At 50.0% G+C, this 25,258-nt stretch overlaps 1 long non-coding RNA gene across 2 annotated transcripts; it reads right to left on the reverse strand.

Moving 5' to 3' along the window:
• Positions 1–15,880: 15,880 nt before the first annotated feature.
• Positions 15,881–24,961, reverse strand: LOC111774614 (uncharacterized). 2 transcript variants are annotated; one of them, XR_011421108.1, is made up of 4 exons: positions 24,644–24,961; positions 24,336–24,495; positions 16,422–16,656; positions 15,881–16,291 (listed from the first exon to the last, which is right to left on the reverse strand). It is a non-coding gene; the product is annotated as an uncharacterized lncRNA (long non-coding RNA). The 2 variants fall into 2 exon arrangements; XR_002809658.2 differs by having other exon boundaries at positions 15,917–16,291; positions 16,422–16,627; positions 24,644–24,956.
• Between the last annotated feature and the right edge of the window lie 297 nt (positions 24,962–25,258).

Consider the following 25,258-nt stretch of genomic DNA (forward strand, 5'->3'; position numbering starts at 1 on the left):
CATGGGGCATCGAGTGCAAAACTCACTAGCGTGTGTGACACGTGTTTATTCAGTGCCAAGCGCTGTGCTGGGCACAGGGAAGCGCTCGGCAGAGCCCGGGAGGGGCCTCCGATGAGCACAGGCATCGCTATTAGTGTCATTTTGTCACCGTCCCATGTTCCTGTTCTGTCCCCGTGGAAGCTGAAACGCAGCCACAGCACGCCCAGCTGGGCTGAGGCGGGGGGCCGGCCACGTCACTGGCAGGGCTCACTGCACGTTGACAACGCAGGGACCTTGCTCAAAAATTCTGTAACTTTCAAGAGCAGGAGCAGAGCCCTGACCGAGAGCCGGGCGCCGGGAGCCCTGAGTGACTGCGGAGCGGGCCCTGCGGAGACGCCCGGCTCCTTCTGCCCGTTGGTCCCACCATGCGCTCAAAAGCACCATCCTGTCTCCTTCGAGGCTGCCCCCTCCCCTCCTCCCTGACCCACCTGCCTTCCCACCTTTCCTCCATCTTTTTCTGAGTTTTCAGTCGGATCAACCCATCTCCCGTAAACGGAGAGAGGGTCAACTCGTCAGATGACACGCTGTGGCCGGTCACCAGGTCCCAGGCTTGCTCTGAGATTACTTCCCTGCATTTCTCCAGCAGCCGAATAAAGGAGATGTCCCTATTGCCATTGTACAGGGCAGGAAACAGAGAGGTGGAGTGACTTGCTCAAGGTCACACAGCCACTTGGTTCCAACCTTGCTCTCTGTGTCACCAGTGGCCGTCAGACTTGCTTCTTTTTAACAATAGTCTTCTACAGAAGCCTCATTAGAAGCCCTAGTGAGAGGGGAACAGGGGTCTAGCCTTCCTCTCCATCCCCAGCAATGCCAGGTCCAGAAGGAAGTTTCTCCTGGAGAATAGTCTTTGCCAAGTTCCTACAGTTAGCAAGAGGCATGTGACCTTGGATCTGCTGGCACCCCTGAACATGTTCTCTGCCCAGAGGTCAGAAGGCTGGACCTCTGACTCGGAATGCAGCCCCCTGGGCACTGGACGGGGGTGACACAAAGCCCGGGCTCCTTCAGACCTCGACCTTCCCAGAGACCTTGGACTATCGGGGTCCCTGAGAGCAGGAGGGCCGCACAGGGAGCAGCGACGGGGACTCCGAGAGGGGTGGGGACCCCACGGGGCTGCAGGCGGGGAGAGGACCCTCCCTCAGAGGCGCACACCCAGGGCCCCTCCCTCCCGCAAGCGCTGCGAGCAGGCGCAGCGGCCGCCCGCTGAGAAATGCTCATTTTCTGCTTCCCGCCTGCGCGCGGCCTCCTGTTCTCATCAAGTTCTGGAGAAAAAGGATGGGAAGATGTCGTGGCTTTTATCCCCCCCGCGTGCGGAAGAAATTGCCTTTTTATGAAACCCCTTGTGGCTTCGTGAGCATTTCACGCACGCTCGGGCCTGAGGACCCTGGCATGCCCAGCCCCACGTTCCCACAGCTCCCCGCCTGCAGAGAGTCCAGAAAAACTGGGTTGGGGTTTTCGGGAGAGAACAGGGCGAGTGGGGGATGTGACTTCAGCTCCCACGAGGCTGTCGGCAGGAGGGGGTGCCCGACCTTTGGTCCCCGGAGAAAACCTGGGGTCAGGTGAAAAGCTCTGTGTGCGAACAGCCCGGGCTTCCATCCTATGTGCGGGGCTGAGTGACCTCGGGCAACGGCCAGGACCTCTCTGGGCCTGTTCCCTCATCCGTGAAATGTTCTGGTGCTGGCCACCCGGGAGGGGTGTGATGGGCATTCAATGAAGGGCTGTTTAGAAGCCCCCGGCGTGGCGCCCGGCACACAGCATGCTCTCAATACAGGACAATTTGCCACCAACCCACCCCATTGCCCGTGAAGTCGTTTTAGGATGAAAAATAAATCTCATGAGATTAAAATCTCTTTTCTCCCCACCCCCTCCCTCCCCAACGTGGGCACACGCTGAATGTATAAATAGTCGGAAGAAAGGCTTGGCCCCGTTCCCGTGTAATGGCACCGTGGAGATATTGAAGGTAGGACGCACCTGTTGTGGACACTTACAGGCTTCTGCTGGCGCCGGGCTTGGCTGCGAGGCTGGCGCATGTGTGGCTGGCATCAGAGAGGCTGGCCTCGTGCTTGTGGGCGGCCCAGCCAGAGGCCATTCTCATCATGCAGAGTTAATTGAAGGATTCATACATTTTCTCATTGCATTTCTCTTTTTTTAAAAAAATTGCTTTTATAGTGAATAAGTAGTCGCAACCTTAAAGAACAAAACATACACACACGTATGTGTACATATGCCTATATACACACACGTATACACACATGTATATGCTCGCACACATGTATATGTGCATATATGTACACACATTTTATTATGTATTTTCTATAGTATACTTTATTACTTATATATGATAAAATATATTCTAAACCCTTAGATTTTGGTACCAACTATATTTTTTTTCTCCCCAACCCCCCCCCAGTACATAGTTGCATATTTTAGTTGTGGGTCCTTCTAGTTGTGGCATGTGGGACGCCACCTCAGCATGGCCTGATGAGCGGTGCCATGTCCGCACCCAGGATCTGAACTGGTGAAACCCTGGGCCGCTGAAGCAGAGCGTGTGAACTTAACCACTCGGCCACGGGCCGGCCCCCCCAAATTCCTATCTTTCTCACTGTTCTTGACCATTTGGCTTCAGATTCCCCTCAAATTGCACACCCAGCACTTTCCAGCAGCTATGAACAAAGCAGCAAGAAAGAACAAATTAGCAAGAAATCGTGAGAAACAGGATTAGACCACACAAGCATCCTTTTTTGCAGGATTGTCTTTACTGAGGTGACGTCATTAGAAAACCTGACTCTGAATTTCGCCCCTTTGGGGCCACTGTTCACGAGTTCCTTCTTTGGTCTGTAAATCAAGTCCCATTTTACGAATTTCTTCCAGGGTTCAGAGGAGGGAAGTATTCGGTCAACCTCAGGGTTTTACAACTTGGTTTTTAATTCATTGATTTTATTGTATTTTTCCCCAGGCCTCCAGAAAGTTCCACGCAAGATTTTACTTCCAGTGCCAGAATATTCTTACCTATTTTTTTTCTTTTGGATCCCCATGGTATTAGTCCAATGGTATGATTCCTTTATCTTTTCTAAAGAAGTTTTTGAAATCACTTTTTTCCTAAAAGTGATGGGGTACAAATATTATTTTAAAAAGCAGAAAACAAGGAATCATATTTCTCTTGGTTTTTTAATGTTCAGTGTGGGTGGTGTTTATGCAATTATTATGCACCTCGCCTCACACAGCAGACTAAAAGAATAGTGTAACAGGGCTCTAGGCAAAGAATCCTTTGACGAGGTCTTCCAAATAGAGACATCATATGACTTTGAAATAATTTTTTTTTTTTGGTGAGGAAGATTGGCCCTGAAACTAACATCTGTGCCAATCTTCTTCTATTTTGTGTGTGGGACACCATCACAGCATGGCTGACGAGTGGCATGTAAGTCTGCACATCCGAACCCGTGAACCCTGGGTTGCTGAAACAGAGCATGTGAACATAACCACTACACCACCCAGCCAGTCCCACCTTTGAAATAATTTGAATTGATACGTGGCAAATATAAAACAACATTCTGTCCCTGAGAAGCTGCGAGTCTCCTTCATTCTGAGGACGAAGTGTCTCGGCTTCAATCGGGTCCATGGAGCAGGGATGAGGGCGTAGATGGACTGATGAGGGTCCTGAGCCATCCGTGGAGGGTGTGGACCCAGACCACTCACAGACACTTTGATCCCGTAGAAAGGAAAACACTGAGTCCTCTTTGCTGCTGGCCCGCCGCTTTAGCTCCTCTCTAGGGCCGCTGGGGAGCTCAGAGCGGATTTGTAGCCACGTTGCAAGCCGACCTCATCCCATTCTGAAGGGCAGAGAGGACGAAGTCACCGGGACGGGGACACCTCTGCCTGCTGACTAGTCTTCAGCGTTTGCCCCGGGTCTGTCAATAACTGCCAGCATTAATGGTCACGCAGAAACCCGAGTGCCTCTGAGACCCTCAGTGGCTCAGGAAGCCCCCCTACCATGCTTCACTCTGGGTCTTCCTCTTTCTCAGGCTTCCCCTCTCTTTCCCTTTTTCTCTCTCCAGAATCGCTTCTCTGTTTACCCCTCTCTTCTCTCTTCTCTCCCAGTCATTTTCTTTTCCCCCTGTTTCTTCTCATGTTTCTGTCCCCGTCTTCCCCTGCCTCTCATCTCTTCCTTCTCTTTTCTGCCCCCGACCCCCTCACCCGCCGTCACCCTCTCCTGGTCCCTTTTCCCGTCCTCGTTCCTCCCTCTGTTCTCTCTCTCTTCCTTGCCGGCCTCGCTCCTCCCACCCCCAGTCCCTTCTTTCTCACCCGCTTCCTTCATCACACGGCCGAGGACTCAGGACTCAGACGTTTTATGACTCTGGTCCATGCTGAAGGCACGGTGTTCTCACCAGCCTGACAGACCCAGAAACCCCAAATGAACAAAAAAGAAAAAAAAAGGAACAGCCGAGTCTTGAGAGCTCTCTGACGCCGATGCCCCGTGTCCTCCTGTGAGGCCCCTCCTTTGAGGGGCTGGGAGGGGAGCCCCCTCCTCGCCAGAACCGTCAGCATCTGTTCCAGATGGTTCTGAAGATGACAGGAGCCTCTCCAGGCCACACAGCAGCCCACGGCGAGCAGAGGGACTCTGGGAGGGTTTTCTGGGGACCGGCGCTCCTTGGTGGCCGCAGGTCACATGTTTTGGAGATTTCAAAAGATGGGGGGCCTGAGGTGGGCATGGGGTGGCTCGGTTGGGGAGGTGAGGGGCATCCATTGGGGATGTGCCCAAAGCTGGTGACGCCAGCAGCCTGTGCAGGGCCGGGTGTCCCCCCTGTGCTCGTCCCAGGCAGGGCTGGCTGCTCTCCTGCGTGGACCCCTCTCCCCTCCAGGGACAACACCGGTACTCGTGCATCCACGTGTGCACTAAGTATTTGCAGCAGCAGCTGTGACGGCCACCGCTGCCCTCACTAGCAGAGCGGATAGTAAACGGCGGTCACTCCCGTGGCAGAGTCCTCCACGGGGACGCGGTGGATGGTCCACAGCTACACTCAAGAGCACGGATGAGTCTCACGGACGTCATGTTGACTGAATGACGCGAGATACGGAAGAGAACGTGCCGTACGGTTCCACTTAATGAGGATCCAGAGGAGGCAGGTCTGCCGTGTGGGGTCCCGGGCAGGCAAGGGCTGCGCCTGGGGGGCTCCGAGGGGGACGGGCGTGAGGGCAGCTTCCAGGGCGCAGATCACGGTGTGTTTCTTAATACAGGCGCGAGGTCTGTGGGTGATGACTCTGTGACCGTTCTCTGAGCTGCACATTATGGTGCGCGTTACGATGTGTGTCTTTTGAATGCTTTTGTGTGTTATGTTTTGATTTAAACATTTTACTAAAGAACACGTAGGTCATGGGGGACTTGCGACAGCATGGGGCAGACTTGCTCCCCTCCTGACACAAACATGTAGAATTTTGGATATGATACAAGAATAAAATAATAGACCCGATGATAAAAATGCTCACAGCAGGACAAAAGAAGAAAGTTCCTGGGATCCGGAACCAAAGATGGAGATGGAAGCAGAACCATGTGAGAAGCTGGAGGACAGCAGCCTGATGGGGTCAGAGCAGATGAGACCCTGAGGCCGGAGTTGGGGTCCTGACACCGCAGGGGACCGGAGACGCGGCAAGGTGGAAGGCTCGGAAAAGACCCCACTCACTGCCCACCCTCAAGTGCTCCTGGATCACAGAAAAAAAACCCCCCAAACCCCCAGCCCAGGGCAGTGGACAGGAACGGAGCAACATGGGGCTTTAGGTAGGGGCAACAAAGGGACACAAAGGGAAAGGAAAATTTCCCCCAAAGAACGTGAAACCTTATCCTGCCCCACGTCTGGATGTGGGGTACAAATATCCACTCTGTGTCACGTGGGGACCACACACGAGATAGACCCATGAGAGCCGGCCCAGGACAGTGGACACCCCTTAGCCTGCGGGAGGCAGGAAGCCAGAAAGTGCTCCCTGTGGGTCCTGCTGTAACTCAGGGCCCCTGGGATCCTCAGCACAGTCAGCTCTCTACTGAGGAGCCCCCCCAAAACTATCACAGAGCAGAGGAAAGAAGTCATCTGGGAGGGGCCAGCAGCTGGAGCGATTAATAAGAAAATAGGAACTGGAGAACTCAAATGTATGGAGCAACCTGAAAGGGATAAAGATAGTCATATCTAAAATGACTAAAAATAGAAAAGAAGTCCAAGAAAATCTAATGAAAAAGATGATGTCATAAAGGTAGATTTGGAAAAGAAACAAATGGTGTTTATTCGAAATAAATATTATTCACAATATGTTATCTATGTATCTATTTACTTTATCTATCTATCTATTTATCTCTCTATCTGTCTGTCTGTCTGTGTACCTCCCTAATTACTGCAGTTTAAAACTCAATGGATAGGACCAACAGCAGATTATAAAGGGCAAGAGAGAATTCGCTAATAGGAAGATACGTTTTCATAAACCATCCCAGATGCAGCAGAGAGAAAGATCAAGACGGAAAAGAGGAAAAGGCCAGTGAGACACACGTGGGACAGAATCAGTGAACTCGACATCCGTGTGATGGAACTTCCAGGAGAGAAGATGATGCTGGGAGAGAATGTAAGTCAAAGAGATCAGGCAGAACGGAAGAAAGATGTGTTTTCAGATTGAAGAATGACACCCTCCCCCTGCCAATGAATGAATGAATGAATGAACGAATGCCTGTCTTTACCTGCACACATCATGGTAAATTTATAGAACACCAGAGACAGAGAGGAAAATTTTTGAAAGCTACAAGACAGAAAGGACAAATGACCCTCAAAGGAACAGGAATCAGAGTGACAGCAGACTTGTCCTCAGCACCCACTAGATACCAGGAGGCCATAAATCCCGTTTTCCAAGTGCCCGGGGAAAATGCTGTCAGCCTTACGTTTTCTAATTCTTTCTACAGCTACACTATTACTGAGGAATTAGGGGCTAAATATAGACACTGTCAGGTGAAAATGGAGAGAGCTTACTTCTCAAAGACGCTGAATTATCAAAGAGCATAAGGAGTCTGGATGTAGACGGACAGAATAGAACGGAAGAAGCAGCAATGAGGAGAGAGAGGGGCAAATTTGTTAAAAGATCCAAACTCACACAGGGAATAAAAAGGTGCGATAATAATATCCATCTTCTAAGAGGATTTGAAAAGATGGAACTAAAATGCTCGTTTTGGAAGAAAGGAGAGCGTTTGGAATCTAACGTCCTTATATCGCTTGGAAGGGAGATTGGGATCATGATGAAGCTTAGAATTTAAGACAAGCCGGCATATTAAAAACGTCAAGATTACTCCCAGAAGAGTAAAACAGAATAACTTCTAAATCAGTAGAATGAAATAAAAAGGAGAGAGGAAAGATTGTAGGGAAAATATTCCACAACAGAAAGTAGTAGGGAGAAGCAGAAACAGGTCGGAATATACCACAATCACTCGAACATTAATACATCTATTTAAGTCATGTGTTAAAATAAAGCAATTCTTGGTATGAATTAAGACAAAAATTTAAAACACAAATCTGTATGGTGTTTATAAGAGACCCACCTAAGACAAAAGGAAACCAATCATTGAAAGCACAAAGATGTAAAAAGATAAACCAGATAAGTAGTAACCTAAAAGAAAATCTGTTAGTGAAAATGTTCACATCTGAGAAGTCATTAGGAATAAAAAGTATCATTATATAGTTAAAAGGAAGAAGTGCTGACAAGATAATTTTGAATTTACATGTTTCTTATAGCGAAATCCCAAAATATATTTTAGGAAATTGACAGAAGACAATGGACAAATCCATAACCACAATAAGAAATGCTTAGCGTGGATCTCAGGAATGGACAGATCAAGGAGACAGAAAGTTAATAAGGAAATTGGAAGGAGACTTGAACAACAAAACTGGTGATCTTGTCTGTAGATACCTGTCTTCAGATGATCAGAGAATGCAAAATACTTTCAGCCACAAATGAAATATTTACCACACACCAGGCCACAGGGCAAGTCTCAGTATCTTTCAAAGAATCTGCATTGAAGTTTTGACAAAAATGGAAAAAAAGAAAAAAGTTAGGCACCTTCCTCCTCACCATACGTTTAGAAATGGACACTTTTAGATAGTCAAAGAAGACACGGTGATAGAATTTAGCAAATATTTAGTCCTGAATGCTAATAAAAACATGCAAAAAAAATTATGTAAAGCAGCTATAGCTGTACTTAGTGGCAGAGATATAGACTTGCAATTCACTGGTTGTAAAAGAAGAGAGACTGTAGGAGAAAAGTCCTTGACTTGAGACGTTAGAGAAAAGAACAGCAAGCTTAACCCTTCAGTGCTTTCTACTGCATGGGGAGCAAAATTCAAACTCCTGCCGTGACCTGTGAGTTCTGGATGGTCTGGTCTTTGCTCACCTCTTCAGCCTCAACTGCATCTCCTCTCACTGCCCCACAGCAGATGTGAGTGCACACACACACACATTCACGCACACACACACCCAGCCACACCAGCTTCCCTCTGGTTTCTCACACACCCCAACTGCTGTGCTGCCTCAGGACCTTTGCACTTGCTGCTGCATCTTCCAGGAACTCCCACTTCTCTCTCGCTCAACCATCACACCCACATGTCTTCAAATGGCTGACCCAAATCATCCCCCAGGCCTCAGAGAAGGCTTCCTGGACCACCCCCTCCAGCTCTTTCTTTCCTGCCTAACACTTATGACTGCAACTCTTTTGCTTGTTTGCTCGTTTCTTTTCTTTTCCCCCCATCAGGCCCTCAGCCCCCAGAGGACAGTGTCTGAGTCTTGCTCATGGCTGTGTCCCCAGAGCCTGGAACAGGGCCAGGCCCAGCATTGTTAGTCGAGTGACCAACTGTCCAGTTTTCCCGGAACTGTCCTGAATTTAGCCCTGAAAGTCCTGTGTCCCAGGAAACCCCTCAGCCTCTGGCCGGGGGAGTGACTGGACACCCTTGTTGTCCAAGGGTGTGTATTTTGAAATAAAAACACCCCCGCTAAATTTCAGTTATCAGGTCCAAGAAAATAGCCCCTATCCTTTAAATGGAGCCTGCCATATTACTAAGCCCGTTTTACACACACGACGTTGTTTAAATTAGTTCTTTGGATCCCCAGCAAGTGTGTGCCCTTCTTCTCACACCCTGAGGTCCACAGCCCCAGGGGCCAGGTGCGGCCCCACCTTTTCCAGGGCCGGCCTGGCGGGAGCTGAGCGGCCCGGCTCCCTCCGGGTTGCTGAGCTGCAGGAACCGGGCTGCCTGTAACTTTCTCTTTGTGTGAAACCTGCATCAGCCGAGAAGTCACTACAAGAGAAGGACAAAAGGCCAGGCAAATCGCTTTATTCACTGAGCTCAACGGCCCTGTGGGTGAGCACCTTGCTACACATCAGGTAATTAGCCACCCAGCCCCCCCAAAGTCTTCTTTGTCTAAGGTGTCTGAGCAGAGAGGCCCCCCTTTGTCGCACGTAAGCAGCCCATTTTCCCATCAACACTCTAATGGCCCCATCGTGCGCTCGCACCTCCGCTGGGTCCCGACGCGCCAAATGGAGGAGGAGTGTAGACACACAGTCCCCAGGGACCCAGTTCCCTGAGTCAGTGGGGGATCAGTGGGCCTCCCGGGCTGGGCGCTCAAAAGCGTTCGCAGCCCAGATGGGGAGAGGGGCTTCAGTCCTTCAGGAGGGCGCTGCTCCTGTTCGCACCTCTTCCGGCTCCCCGAGTCCTGCAAAACCCACAGTAGCGCTTTTCCAGCGTGAATGCGCCTTCCCCACGGAGCTCGCTAGAATGCAGGTCCTCATGGCGTCCATCTGGGTGGGGCCACAAGTCTGCCTTCCCAGCAAGCCCCCAGGGGACACGGATGCTGCTGGCCCGTGAACCCCACTTTAAGGAGCAGGGCTCAGAGGCCTCCCTGGACAGACTTGGGGTTTGGGTCGAGATGCAGACTCTGTCTGGCCGCCCCTGATGTCGTGCTCAGAAGCCCCATCTTCCTGGCATCCTGGGCTGCTGAGGGGCCTGTGGTGCTCCCCTGACCTTGCCGAGTTCATCAGAGTGTGGACCACACCACTGTGTTGTAAATTCCTAATTACCCGTCAGGCCCGGGCTCCTCCTGGAGGGCCACCGGGGCCCTGCACGTCACGACCCCCTTGTCCAGCACAGAGCTCGGCGGAGGGTCCCCCGACCAGTGTTCACCAAGCTGACCTGGCTCGTGTACCCGGCTCTGCCACGGCAGCCGCGTCTTCCCATCCTCAGCCTCATTTTCCTCATCAGCCGAGCGGGCATGATAACAGACAGCCCACAGCATCCACTCCTCGGCTGGGGGACGACAACGAGGTCACGCTGGTCCTTTCTCTTTCTTTTTTACTTACTTTGACATTGAAGTACAACTTACATAGAGGAAAAGGCGCAAGTTGCTGGATGCAGTGTCACATGTGTCTATGCCTGTCTCAGTCCACTTGGGTGCATAGAAAAACACCACAGGGGCTGGCCCCGTGGCTGAGTGGTTAAGGTCACGTGCTCCCCTTCGGTGGCCCAGGGTTTTGCGGGTTTGGATCCTGGATGTGGACATGGCACTGCTCGTCATGTCATGCTGAGGCGGCATCCCACATGCCACAACTAGAAGGACCCACAACTAAAAACACACAACTAGGTACCGGGGGGCTTTGGGGAGAAGAAAAAAAAAAGATTGTCAACAGATTTTAGCTCAGGGCCGATCTTCAAAAAAAAAAAAAAAAACCCCAAAACACCACAGACTGGGTGGCTGAAACATGAGAAAGTTATTTTCTCCCAGATCTGGAGGCAGGGAGACCCAAGATCAAGGCACTGGCCGTTTCTGTCCCTGGTGACGCTGTCTTCCTGGTGACAGTTGCTGCCTTCTCACTGTGGCTCACAGGGCCTGTCCTTGGCGCATGTGTGCGGACAGAGAGAGAGCCCTCCCTGGCGTCTCTTCCTATAAGGACGGTGATCCTATTGTGACCTTCTCAGTCTTAGGACCTCACTTACCTTAATTACCTCCTAAACGTCTTATTTCCAAATACAGTCACACTGGGGTTTCAACACATGAATTTTGGGGTGACACAATTCTGTCCACAGCAATAGCCATACAACTACCACCCAGACCCAGATGAGAATATCTCAGGGGCTTCAGAGTCTCCCGTGTGCTCATCTTGGTCAATGTTCCTCCTCCCAAAGGGAGCCACATTCTACCTTCTCCCACCATCCGTTAATTTCGCAAGTTCTTGAACTTTATATAAACAGAATCCATCAGTATGGACTCTTTCATGTGTGTCTGGATTCTTTTGCTCAACATGATGACTCTGTCAGGTGTTTCTCCTCTTCATTTCCCTTCTTCTGATTCTTCTCTCTCTTTTTCTTTTCTGAGTAATGTTCCATTATAGGGATATACCACAATATGTTTATCCTTTCACCCATGGATGGGCATTTAGGTAGTTTTCAGTCTCAGGCCATCATGAATAGGGCTGCCGTGAATGTTCTTATAGGTCCTTTAATGAAAAAAATATGGATTTCTGTGTATATACACTTAGTGACCCAGAAATGAAATTCTTGAGTCGCAGTGTACACATTCAGCTCTTGTAGCTGCCACCAAACTGTCTCCTGAAGTGGTTGAACGAGGGGGCACTCCCACTGGTGGGTCTGGGGGTTCCACTTGCTCCCTATCTTCCCAACACTTGACGGCGTCCGACCTTTGATTGCAGCCATTCTGGAAGATGTGTGGGGACAGGCCATTGTGCTTTTCCTTTGCATTTTTTGATGACTAATGATGTTGATCCATTTTCATATAATTATCGGCCACTTGGAAATCTTGTGTGCAACCAAAGTCTCCCTTCAATATTCAAATTTATCAACCAAACCTCCACCTTCAAATTTACCAGGAAGTCCAGACCCTCCGTCTGCTCCCTTGAAGCGTCTTCCTTTGCCAGTGAGTTGTCCAAATTGTCCGAGAGGTATGATCTGAGCGGGTCCTTGCTGCCTCTGAAGCCGGGCAGAGAAATCCAAGAGTCCCATCCGTGAACTATCCGGCTCCAGCATCTGGTCCCCACCAGGTGGCGCTGTTGAGCATGAGCCAGGTGCAGCCCAGGGCCCCTGAGGATGCTGCTCCGGATCCCTGCTCAGACGCGGGGACGCTCCAGGCTCAAGGCCCCAGGCAAAGGGTCTTAGGGGCAATAGCCACCCCTCAGTCCCTCACACCCCAGGTGGGCACTTGTGTTTTAGAAACAATCAGGTTAGGAGGCTGCGGCCAGAGAGCCCACGGCTTCAGCCAGAGCTCCTCTCACCAAACGCCTGGACGTTACGGGGGGGCTGCATCCCTGGACCAGACCCCGTTCCTTCATGGCGGAGTCCACCCCAGGGCCCTCCATGTGCTCACCAGCTGCTTCCCTCGCTCCGGGACCTCCCAGTCCTGCAGAGAACTTCAAGCTGCATCTTGAAAGGAAATGCGTCTGGGTCCCAGCCCTTTTCCCATCAGGAGGCTCCTTTCGCATGGATTTCCTGTGGATTGTGGGATTCCTTTCCCACGATTGTGGATTGATCCTCGATCATTGAGAAGTATGCGGGGGGAGGATGGGGATTCACGTGTGAGTGGTTCTGCCTCAGCTCTGTCCCGAGCAGTGGGTGTCCGTCACGTTAACTGGAGGGACCATGTATGTGACTCTCCTATGATCCAAAAGTTTACCCTGGGTGACTGTTCACTGGGGAGCTGGCCGGCAGGTTCTTTCAAAGAGAATAAAGTGATAACAGTCAGTTCTCCTTCCCTAGGATCTCAGTACAAATTTTGCTCTGTGGGGGTGTTATTCTGACCATGCATCGTGGACTAAGGCACGTGGGTCTCTCGGGCTGAGGGGTCTGGACCCAGGGATGATCCATGAGCCGCCAGCAGCCCGCCTCCAGCAGGCACGGAAGCTGGAGAGACGGATGAGCGCGTCCAGGGAGATGGTGCAGAGAGAGGAGAAATGGACCAGGACTGGACCCTGATGGCTGGTCAGAGAAGGCCGAGCAGGCCGAGATGTGGCTAGGACCTCACAGGCCTGCCGGGAGTCGGCAATGTAAGGACCGCAGGGCTGGTGGGGGAGCAGAGGGCACAGTGGGGGGTTTGAGCAGGGGCAGGCGCACAGTCAGACATGCACTGTGGAAGCGCCCCCGTCACTGCTCTGCAGAATGGGCTGCCGGTGGGTTCCGGGGAGGCAGCTGGGGGCTGCAGTGGAAGCAGGAGAGGAGGTGAGGGGAATGGGCTGGGGGCTGTGGTGGCTGGGGAGTCAGGTCCGTGGGAGGGGGTGGAGTGGGATGGGGCCGGAGGTGAGCGCATGAGGGGACCAGGGGACTGGGCAGGGATGCAGAGTCATGCGGCTGAGTGTGGGCACCTTGAGCTGGAGGGTCTCGGTGCCGTCCAAGTGGAGGTGCCATTATGGGATGGGTTGTGTACCCCTAAATTCGTGTGTTGACGTCCTAAGGCCCAGTATCTCAGAATGCGACTGTATTTGGAGACAGGGCCTTGAAAGAGGGGATTAAGTTAAGATGTGGCCATCAGGGTGGCCCTAACCCAGTCTAACTAGTGTCCTTGTAAGAAGAGGAAATATGGACACTCGGAGACACCAGGGGTGCGAGCACAGAGGAAAGACTGTGGGAGGAGGTGGCCAGAAGGTGGCCAACCACAAGCCAAGGCGAGAGGCCCAAACTGGCCACACCTGGATCTTGGCCTCGTGGCCTCCAGAGCCGCAAAAGAACGCGTTTCTCTTGTGTAAGCTCCCAGCCTGTGGTGCTTTGTCACGGCAGCCCGGGCTGACTGGTGCAGAGGCCCAGGAGGCCGCAGCCCTGCCACAGAGGTGCTGTGAGTGACTAGCGGGTGGCAGCACCAGGTTGTGGTCCAGGCGGCCCTCACCCGCTCCTCCCTCCTTGCTCCGAGCCCAGCCGAGAAACCTGCCCGGGCTCTCTGAGCACCGGGAGACCCCCAGCCAGGCCACCCCGAAGCAGGAATGTGAAAGGAGCAGCCGGAGCTCCAGGCCTGACCTGGGGACATCTTTCCATCCCGCTCGCCCTTCAGTGCTGGCGATGTCGAATTACCCGTCACCTCCCAGGGCCCACGTCTGTGCTCTTCACAGACCCCACGGCGGCACCTCACGAGTATTTGCTGAGCTGCTCAGATATGCAAAGGGGAGAACACACGCTCAAGAGGAGAAAGAGAGAGGGAGCGAGAAGGACTCCCCCTGGGCCCTGCGCCGCCCGCAGACAGCACTGAGCAGAGGAGGCTGGCACGAGGGGCGTCTGGTTTGAGAGCACGGGCTTTTCCAGGGGGATCAAGGGAACAGCTTCTCCGATAATGAGATTGACTCTTAAATGGAAAGTGCTGGAGCCGTGCTTCAGTTCAGACGCCCCTGCTGCGCGACGATTCCCAAGGCTCTGACATTAAGACGTCGTACACACAAGCTGGGAGCGTTCAATTAGGTTTTCTGTTATTAATCAGTCAATTAAGCTGCAATCTCAGGGATATACATTTTCACTCTTAAAGAGGTGAGATGCGTGCCAGAGCCCCCACTCCGGTTGGGAAAGCCAGCACGGTGTGGGGGGAGCGGCCTGGGGGCCTGAGGATGCCGGGAGCGGAGCGGGCACGGGACGGGGTCTGTGGGCGGGGAGGGTGTTTCAGTTCTGGAGGCTCCTGCGAGGGTGACAGCTGGAGGTTTGCTGTGGAGGAAATGCCACCTGGGGGACCAGGCGGGAGAAGGACCTCGGCTGGGGCGTCTGGCAGACGTTGGAACTAGGTCTGGCAGGAGAAATGCGGCTTCGCCACCCTGAGCCTCACTTTTCCCCTCTGTGAAATGGGAAATTCTAATCTTTATTCTTGATTTCTCTCTCTTTTATGAGATGCAAGTCTATAAGATAATGGACATGGAAACCTTTTGTAAGCCGTCCCATGCTAGAGGGGACAGAAGCAGGGAGTGGTGGCGGTGACATTGATGTATAAATAAACTGAAGACAGCGACGACCCCGGTGAATGTGCAAGATGGTTGCACAGTCTGAGTGGCTAGTAGGCACCTGTACTGCATTCATCAACTTCTTTGGATGGTTCCAAACAGACAAAGAGAAGAGAATATTCTCACCCTAGACAATGCTTCTGAGCCGGCTCTGAGAGATGGGTCCTCAGAGTCGCAGCACCCCAAATGTGACCATACCCTGATAATTGGGTGGGTTGAGGGGGGAGGGGAGGATAAAGACAGGCTCCTAAAATCTTTTCATTACAGGCTCAAATTTTGTTTATATTCATAATGACTACCAATCAGAAGAAAGCTGTCAGTCTGTCGATGACAATGGGTCCTTAAAGGAAACACACGGGGACAGCTAGTAATTAGGACATAAATCACATGCAAGTAAGTGGTTGGATTTGTGGCGAGCATACGAGTCATTTGTTGTTTCACATTAAGTATTGGTGTAATTAGCACATAAATCATTTGCACATGGGCATTCCTGAAGTGTCAAGTGTGTAATTAGACATAAATCATTGATACTTGGGTGTTTCTAAGGTGTTTGCTATGTCATGAAGCACACAAATCATGTGGTCACTAGTGTTTTTAAAGTGTTTGCAGTGTAATTAGCACATGGATTATTTGTAAATATGCATTTCACATTACTTGCCATGTAATTAGCATAAAATCATCGGTGCGTAGGATTTTATGAAGTATATAGTGGGCAGTGAACACATACTTGATTGGTAAATGAGAATCTCTAAAGCGTCTTTGTAATTAGCACATACACGAGTTGTGTAGGTGTACCTTTAAGTTGCTTGGTTTGTAATTGGTGTGCAGATCCGGTTGTGAATGAGCTCCCTGAAGTCATTTATAATCTGCATAGAAATCATTTATCAATGGGCGTTTCTAGAGTGCCTGATTTATAATTAGCATATACATAATTTGTAGATGGGTCTTTAATAACTGCTTGGAAAAGTTCTTCCTCTCTTAAGAGGTCCTCTTTTCTCCTGTTTATAGTTACTTAGCTGGGCTAATTGCACTTGTAGAAAGAAAGAGTTCATCAGTTGCTGAATTTTTATGCTTTCTCACTCATTGGAAGTTCAGAACGCGTATCTCTAGTTGCAGAATGTTCCATGAGAGTCGGCGGTTGTTTCGGATGAGACCAAAAGCCTGGTGGTTTCCTAGAGGTTCAAGTTGAGTCTCGCAGCCTCTTTCACTGAGGTGGAAATGTCTCGTGTACTCTGGAAGATCGCAGGTGTTGGATCTAACAATAGGCATCTGATGAAAATAACCATGGGCAACACCGATTTATGAATAAATACAAACTCTATCCAAATGAGACGCCCAACCATCCCCAAAATAGCTATGAGGGAAACAGGAAAGGGGGTCAAAACTGTTGAGGACTTACCCTAATTGCACTGTGGGGTGAATCTCAGTTAATTACAATCTCCATCCTGAGAGGCGGTCATTGTAGCTCCAGCATTAGTCAAAGATGCAATAGGAAGAAATGTCTGAGTTTAAAAAACCTTGAGAGTGTGTCTTGAAAATCATCACCACGTTATAGACAAAATAATGAAAAGATGACCACGATTGCATGAATTCTGACTTTGAACCCTAGGGGTAAATTAAAATCCTCTAAGAACCTAGACAGAAAAAAAATTCAACACGAAAAGAATCATTCTACATTTGAAACACTAAGATTTCTCCTCTGCAGTAATAAATGCCCCCAAAAGGAAATATGAAAAGAATAAAATTTGCAGCCCTTGAATTTTATACCCAGCTGAACTGTTTTTAATGTATGAAGGCAACAGAAGAAAACGTTCTCATACATTCAGGGATTTGGGGAAAAGACATATTCTCATGCATCCCTCGAAAAAAATTACTCAAAGATGTATTCCAGCCAACAGATGGAAGAATCAAAATTCAGAATTGGAGAATGACTAAGTGATGGTAAGAAAGGACTTGCACAGAAACCATTTCTTGGTTTGGATCCAGCAAGAAACTCTGCGTGACGTGGTGAACAGTGTGGCTGAGGGTGTGGTCCTGGGAGAGGAAAAGGAAAACAGGGACAGTGAGGGAAACCCCGCTGAGGTCTGCCCGGAACAGGACCGTGTAGGGAGGAACACACCATCCAGCTGGATTCCCGAGCCTGGGTCCAAACTCAGTGATGGACTCACGTTACATTCCTTCCACTTCCCAGGCCTCAGTTTCCCCGGCTAACAGAAAGATGGAAATGAACAAAAGGGTTATTAGGGTCTCTCCAGTCACAGGAGCGTCTCCCCTGGTCATTTAGAAGTCCTCGAGATTACCTAGACCTGAGGTTTAACAAAGTGTCACAGGCCTTCGTTGTTAAAAAACTGGCTTATGGCACCTGTGGCAGTAATGCTGTAATTTGATTAAGGTTTTTCTTTAAACAAAGTTAGTTAATAAACGTATTTGTTTAATATTTAATTAAAAACTTAGGGCCGGCTGGTGGCACAGCGGTTAAGTTCGCACGTTCTGCTTCAGTGGCCCAGGGTTCGCCGGTTCAGATCCCAGGTGCGGACATGGCACCTCTTGTCAAGCCATGCTGTGGTAGGCGTCCCACATATAAAGTAGAGGAAGATGGGCAAAAAGAGGAGGATTGGCAGTAGTCAGCTCAGGGCTAATCTTCCTCAAAAAAACGCTTAAACAATATTTAATAGTATTATAGTACATAATATTATATATTATTGTGTTATATGTGTGTATTATAATAATATTATATATTAGATATAATAATATTATTTATAATAATATTATACATTAGACATATATTAATATATAATATTATATATTAATATAGTATATATTAATATAGAAAGCTGTCATAATATATATAATATATTAAATTATATTATAATATAATATATAATATAGTAAATATTATAATATATTATATTATATAATATATTAAATTATATTATAATTTATTATATAATATATTAAATTATATTATAAGAATATATAATATGTTCATAATAGATAATATATTTATAACAGATAATATATAGTTAAGTAATCTAATTTTAATATTTTATAAAATAAAATTATTTCAAAAGCTAATTTATGGAACCACTTTAACTGGACAAGCGTCGTTGCCGCTGTCAGTAGAAGGCGATCACGAATATGAAAACAGTGAAAATATGGAATTTTGTCATTAACAGGATATAGAGACAGACAGGGTTTGTTTTTTGTATTTGTTTTTATTTGTCTCTCTTTTGTTCTTTTCCATTCTAGCAACTTTGAAATTGGCACGTAACTTCCAATGAATGGTCTTTTACAGTTAATTGGGAGATCTTTTCATTCTTCCATGGAAGCAAAAATAACGGTCACCTCTCAATCGTGACGCCTTTGGGGGGCAGACAGTCACCCTGGCCATGGCTGCAGCCGGTCGGACCTGTTTGAGGACTGCCCCTGCTTCAGAGGGGGGATGAGCCAGTGCTGGAGAGCTGCTAAACAGGGTCCTAATGAGGGGACCTTCCCACAGAGGCAGGGAGGTGGGGGGGCCTTGAGGCGGCATCTCCTCCTGCAGGTCGGGGTCCAGCCTGTTGAAGGCCGCGGCCCCCTGCACCCAGCAGGAGCGCCCAGGTGTGGGATTCCTCACCACGCTCCCTCCCATGAACAGTCCCCAAGAGAACAGCGCGAGGTTTCACTGGCCGTCCCCCCAGCCTCACGGCCGAGCCAAATCCATCCACATACGAGTGGAGTGGACCGTCTGCGAGGCAGCGAGAGCAGGATGTGCGTGTCTGCTTTCGAAATAAAACCCAGCTGGGGCTCCATTCTTCCTTTAACGGTGTCGGCGAGGAAGCCCAGGCTCTGGGAGGTTTTCTGGGCTGCCGGGCGTGAGCAGAGCGCTGGATGGTTAAGTCCTACTTAACCCCACACTCACCACTCCCGGGACACACTGACAGCTCCTAAGACGTGACTTTCTGTCCCCAGGCCTGGTCAGCGGTGGCGGGAACACCACAGGGGCCGGGTGGGGGCGGGGCCGGGCTGGGGTGAAGACAATGCCGAACCATGTGGCTTGTTCTGTGTCCACAAAAGCCGGGTTTCAGAGAGCCACACACGAGCTACCGTTACTACTGAGGCGGTGGAGAAATGACTTTCTAAGTATTTAAAACTGCCAGTGAGCGACCTGATTCGGTGGACTTTATTTACATTGATAAGGACCAACGGGGTGCCCGGTGGTGAATATTAGGTGATGCCAACTGACAAAGCTGTTGCATTCTGGGATCCCGAAATGGTCCAGTGTCACTGTCACCGTATGGATGTAGTCAAACTAATATATGTTGAATAGTCAAATATAAATTCAATAGATATTCAATAATGTGCATTGAGCAATTGAATACAAATTGAACACATATTGAAGAATTAAATATAAACATAGAAATATATAAATATTTATATTCAGCTGTCAATTACATTTACATTCACAGTGCAATGATATACGATATATAGTATAAGTCACACACATAAAAAGATAGTGGACAGCTAGACAAGTCCCACAAAATTAACAAAAATGATCTCTTTGTTGGTTGGGTTCCGACTGATTATTTCCACTCCATACTTTTCTCTCTTTCCCAAATGTTTGACCATGAGCGTTTATTGATTTTAGAATCAGGGAAAAAAAGGCAAACATACGAATTTACAATATTTACATACCTATCAATCTTAAGGGTGTTTCAAAAAAAGCTCGGCAACAAAAGCCTGGTTACTTCTGGTCGACAAGTTTTGGGTGATTTTTATGTTTTTCCCACTTTTTAATATATTTTTAAAAGATTTTTCTAAAACGACGATGGATTCATTTTGTAATGGCAACGGTAATGTTATTTTAAGAGGGAACAAAAATAGCTGGAGTCCGCGTACCTGAGTTTACTCCACTCCAGACTTCCCACTAAGATGGAAAAATTTTATATATATATTTATTAATCTACTTTGAAGTGGATTTTATAGCTTATAACAGAAGTTAATAATTTAAGTGACGAAATTATTAATACACTGTTGGGATCCAGGCTGGACTTTACCACATTCCAAACTCACATTCATCCCTGAGTCTCTCTCGGGCTGAACTGAAAGAGTCCTTAATGCAAGTCATTTTCAGTGGTTTTGCTTGCAAACTGGTCCTCTCAAAAACGATCCCAGCAGCCGACAGCACAGAGCAGCCGGTGCGAGGCTGGAGCAGGGCCTCCCAGATGGAGTGACCCGCTGCGGGGTTGCGCGCATGGAGCGTGTTTTCTGAACAAGCCTCCACCAGGCCCAGCCGAAGTCCTGCTTTATTTCTCCTTGTCTGCTCTGACCTCTCCCCCCTCCCACGGAGCTCCCCCGCAGGCTCACACCTCATTGGTCCAAATAAAGCCTGACCGTTTGCAAGCCCGGGTGGAAGAGGTTATTTGAATACGTCTTTAAAGCCAAATATTACATACGCACATAGATATTATCAGAAAGCTCTTCTTGCTTTATGAGCCTCAACTGAAAAAGAAGAAGGGAGAGGAGATTTTTTTCAGGGCTGACTCCATGGCTGTGTGGCCTTAGGGAAATGGCTTGCCTTCCCTGAGCCTCTCAGATGGGTCACAATGGTCTGCAGGTGTTCCCTCCCAGCACTGGAATTTTTATCTGTGAGAAGTGAGAGGACCCACAGACATGCCAAGCAGCCCTGCATATGTTCACTCGTTTCATTTGTTCATTCATACATTCTGGCCCTTGAGTGAACAGGTCAGGTGGTGCCGTAGCAGGGCAAGTCGAATCAGACAGACCTGCGTTCAAATCCCGGCTCTGGGACCTTGGACAGCGCCCTCAAAGTCCTGGAACCTTGGCGACTTGCTCTCTCTGTGTCAGAGAGAGACGCTCCATGCAAAGGGCAGATTAGGGGGCTGGTACCTAATAAACGCCCCCATAACACCAGTTTCAGAGTCCCTCTGACAACCCTTCTTTTACCAGAACTTGATCAGACAAGGACTTCTGCTTCAAGCCAAGATGGAATAACAGGGCCTGGATTTACGTTCCCATCTGAGAAGAAAACCAAGATGAAACAATGGTTTTCAAGACGTTGACCATCAGGTGACAAAGAACCGTGATCTCAGAGAGATGGCCAAGCAACGGGGCGAGCCCTACAGGTACCCTGGCTCACTGCTCGGGGAGTCCAGGCCATGGCACAGGGGGGGACCCCAGACAGATCAGGGGTTCTTGGGTTGAAGAGATGGACGGCTGTGCAGGGAGGCCAGGAAAGCTGCAATGTTCAGGGCAGAGCACCAGGGAGGTGAGAGCTGCACTTAGAGAGAGCTCCCGAGATTTGCAGAGGGTTATCCTCGAGTATTTGCCAGAATACTTCTCAGCACACACTTGTGAGGACACGACTTGGGGCAAGTGAGGAGAGTTCCTGAAAGGGACTGAGAGACCAAGATCCAGCAATGACCCTGTTCTCTCGGGCGGAGCTCTCAGCATGTGTGCTCAGTAATGGGGAATAATTAGTCTTAGACAAAATACTTCTCTGGTCCCCCGAACAAAGCTTGAGAGCAAGTCTGAAGTTCTGGAATTTTTTATTTAATATTTTCAGACCACAGGTGACCTTGGGTAACTGAAGCCACAGATAGTGAAACCACGGCTGGGGGGGACTGCTGTACACACAGACTGGGCTTAAACGTTTGCACAACACACATCTGATAAAGTACTTTTATCCAGAATATAGAAAGAACTCTCAAAATTCAATAAGACACACAAAATAGAAACCTGATGAAAATGGTCACATGCTCAAAATTAATGCTACAATTATCTTAAAATGAAAAGTTTAGTTAAAAAAATGGGCAAAAAAGGTTGAATAGATATGTGAGGAAAAAAGATATACAGATGGCTGAGAAACACATGAAAAGATGCTCGCCATTAAGAAAATGCAAATTCAGGGGCTGGCCTGGCGGCGCAGAGGTCAAGTGCTCATGGTCCGCTTTGGCGGCCCGGGGTTCGCCGGTTTGGATCCCAGGTGTGGCCATGGCACCATTGACAAGCCATGCTGTGGTAGGCGTCCCACATAAAAAGTAGAGGAAGATGGCGTGGATGTTAGCTCAGGGCCAATCTTCCTCAGCAAAAAGAGGAGGATTGGCAGTAGTTAGCTCAGGGCTAATCTTCCTCAATAAAAAAGAAAATAAAATGCAAATTCATATCATGATAAGATACCCCTGCACACCTATTTGAAAGTCAAAATTGAAAAGACGGTTCCTACCAGGTGTCTGTGAGGACAGGAGATGCTGGAACTCTCACCCACGGCTGTTGGGAACATAAAGGGGACAGCCTCATAGGAAAACGATTTGCAGTTTTAAACATATTTAAACACCCCACTACCGGATAGTCTGGCTGTTCAACTCCTAGCTACTCACCAAGGTAACTGAAGGCACGCATTCACACACAGGCGACACCGACGTCCTTGGCAGCTCTGTCTGCAACAGCACAGAACTGGAAGCCTTTTAAACCCCACCCAGCAGCCAGTGAATGGATCCACAGACAGTCCATTCAGACAACGGAATACTACGTAGCAATGAAAAGGAAGGCCCTGTTGATGCCTGTGGAAACTCAGATACATCTAGGGGTACCATGCTACACGAAAGAAGACAGACACGAAACATTCCGGGCTGCACTGTTCCCTTCCTAGAGAATTCTAGAAAAGGCAACGTAATCTGCAGTGACAGGAAGCAGAGGGGCGGTGGCCTGGGTTGGAGGGTGGCGGCAGTGGAGGCTGGAGGGAGGGACAGATCATACAGGGTCCTGAGGAGGAGGCTTCTGGGTGGAATCGATATGTTCACGATCTGGAAGGTGGTGGCGGTTTCCCGTGTATACAACGGGAAACGGGATCAGAGCCTCCCGCTCCTGGCAGTTCGCATCCACTGTCAGCCCCGGAGGGTGAGGACCACACTGATTCCTCTTCCTCCCCCCAGGCCCATCCACTGGGCACGCGGGCGGCTGTGGCGTAGGCCTTGACCGTCCACATCCCGTCGGCCTGAGTGTCCATCCCGCCCCGGGCTCGCTGTGGGAATGAGAACAGGCGACTTAACCTCCCGGAGCCTCAGTTTCTCTTTCCGTGAAGCGGGCGCATGAATAGACACCAGGTGTTTATGATCACTGTGTAGTGAGCAGTCCACAGTCCAGCAGATGGTGGGAGCTCTCAGTGTTTGTCTCATTGTCCCCAAGTGACAAGTGATGTCACTTCCAGCACAGAGACACTCACAGCCAAGCTGGTGGAATGGAAGGAAGGGGGCAGAAAAGTGTGGCCGCCGCGGGAAAGAGAGCATTGCTCGTGTTTTCATGTTCTACTCTCTTGAGCTCTTAATCAAACCTATAATCTAAAATTCAAAAGAGGGTTTGGGGACATGGGCTGCTGCGTGCTGAGCAGAAGCTTGGGCCCCGGCTGAAATGCACCCTGTGGGTTTGTTCCATGAAGAGCCAGGAAAAGGGGACGGGCATCGAAGGAACAACAATGACGATACTAACAATGATAATAATAACAGCATCTGGCTACCGTTGTTGAGTGCATCGGATGCGCCACGTACGACGGGAAGTGGGCGCCGTTCTCATTCACAGGGTTGCTGAGGCCAAGTGACGTCCCCTAGTCACAGAGCAGGTGCGTGGCCGGGCAGGAGAAGCTACCGCTGTCAAGTTACAAAGCCCCCTGCTTCTCCTCTGTCCCAGGCTGCCCAGGGTCCCGTCGGGCTGCTCCCATCCCTCCCGTCACACGCCTCTTAGGAACACTGGCTGGTGCCCCTATAAGAGCTCTTCCATGGGGCTGCGGCCCTCTGCCCTTGGCCCTGGCTGGCTCGTCTCAGAAACACAGAAGGACCCCTGGGCAGCCATGGTGGCCTCTTGGGCATAGCTGACGCCTGGAGAATAAGGAAGCTCCTGGGGAACCCAGTCGCCACTTCAGGAGCCCGCGTGACCCACGGGAGAGGGGACTCAGCTGGGGAAGGTGAGGCTGGCGGTGGCAGGAGACCAAGGCTTCCGGACAGAGGGAGGAGGGACCAAGGCAGGAGGCAAGCAGGACGGGAGAGCCGGCATATAGGGTGGGGAGCAGGATCAGAAACATCAGGTCGCCTCACATTTTCTGGGCCTTTGCACATGCTGCTCCCTCTGCCTGGAACATCCTTCCCCCCTCCGCTCATCAGCCTGAGGTCCCAGCCCCGGCCTCAGCTCCTCACCCCAGCCCCTCCTCTGCCTTATTTCTTTCTGTATCATGTGGCACCTCCCCGGGCATCACAGATTTCCTTTTATTTCCCTTGTGACTTGCTTTGGCTGTTGCATAAACGCACCCTAATTTACTCACTGGCCTTTGACTGATGTCCATTGAGGGTTGCAGCCTCTGGCCGGAGGAGGATCCTTGTGCACACGTCTTTGTCCACTGCCCGGTGACTTCCTTAGGATACAAAGTTGCTGGCGGCGGGATCGCTGAATCAAAGATCCCCAGCGTTTTCTGAACATGGTACCTTGTGAATGAGAGGCAGCCGACTTCAGCCAACCACACCTCGACATGCTCTCTTGTTGGAAGAAGTGTGTGGCCTGAGCCCAGGGCCGTGGGGGTGGAAGGGACCACGGCCGTGAACCTCCCGCCCGCCCTGCCTCCACGCTCTTTACCCCGTGACCCTGCAGCGCCCTCCCACACGGACTCGGGACCACACGCTGCAGGCTTTGGCCGGCGAGACGTCAGCACCCGTGATCCCCACGAAGGCTTGAAATGCTTCAAGGGGCTGCGCTTACTCCCTCCTGCCCCCACTGTCACTGTGAGAAGCACACGAATAAACTAGCCTGGCGGATGAGGGGCTCGTGGACCAGACTGAGAGGCCTGACTCCTCCTGACCAGGCCAGCCTAGATCGGCCAGCAGCCAGCCAAGCCCCAGCCGTGTGTGCGACTCCAGCCATGACCAGCAGAGCCCCCGGCTGACCACCCCAGATGCAAGAGCAAAACAGGCTGAGAGTGTGCGGTTGTTTGTTACACAGCATTATGATGTCGATAGATAGCTGATGCACCGGGCATGATGATGAACTGGTTTGTCTAGACTCTCACAGCTCTCCCAGCGCCAGGGCTGTTGCCGTGGCTCTGTGCGGGCCTGGACATATTTGAAGGTCACTCAGTCACTATAAATCTTTGTGACAGTTTAGTTTCTGCTCATCCACTGGGGGACTTGCCACTTCTTCTAGGATAAGGCAGAGCTCAGAGTAAGATTCTAAAGGAGAGAAGAGGTCGGAGGC

The sequence above is a fragment of the Equus caballus genome, chromosome 8 (genome assembly GCF_041296265.1).
Source record: "Equus caballus isolate H_3958 breed thoroughbred chromosome 8, TB-T2T, whole genome shotgun sequence".
Lineage (NCBI taxonomy): Eukaryota > Metazoa > Chordata > Mammalia > Perissodactyla > Equidae > Equus > Equus caballus.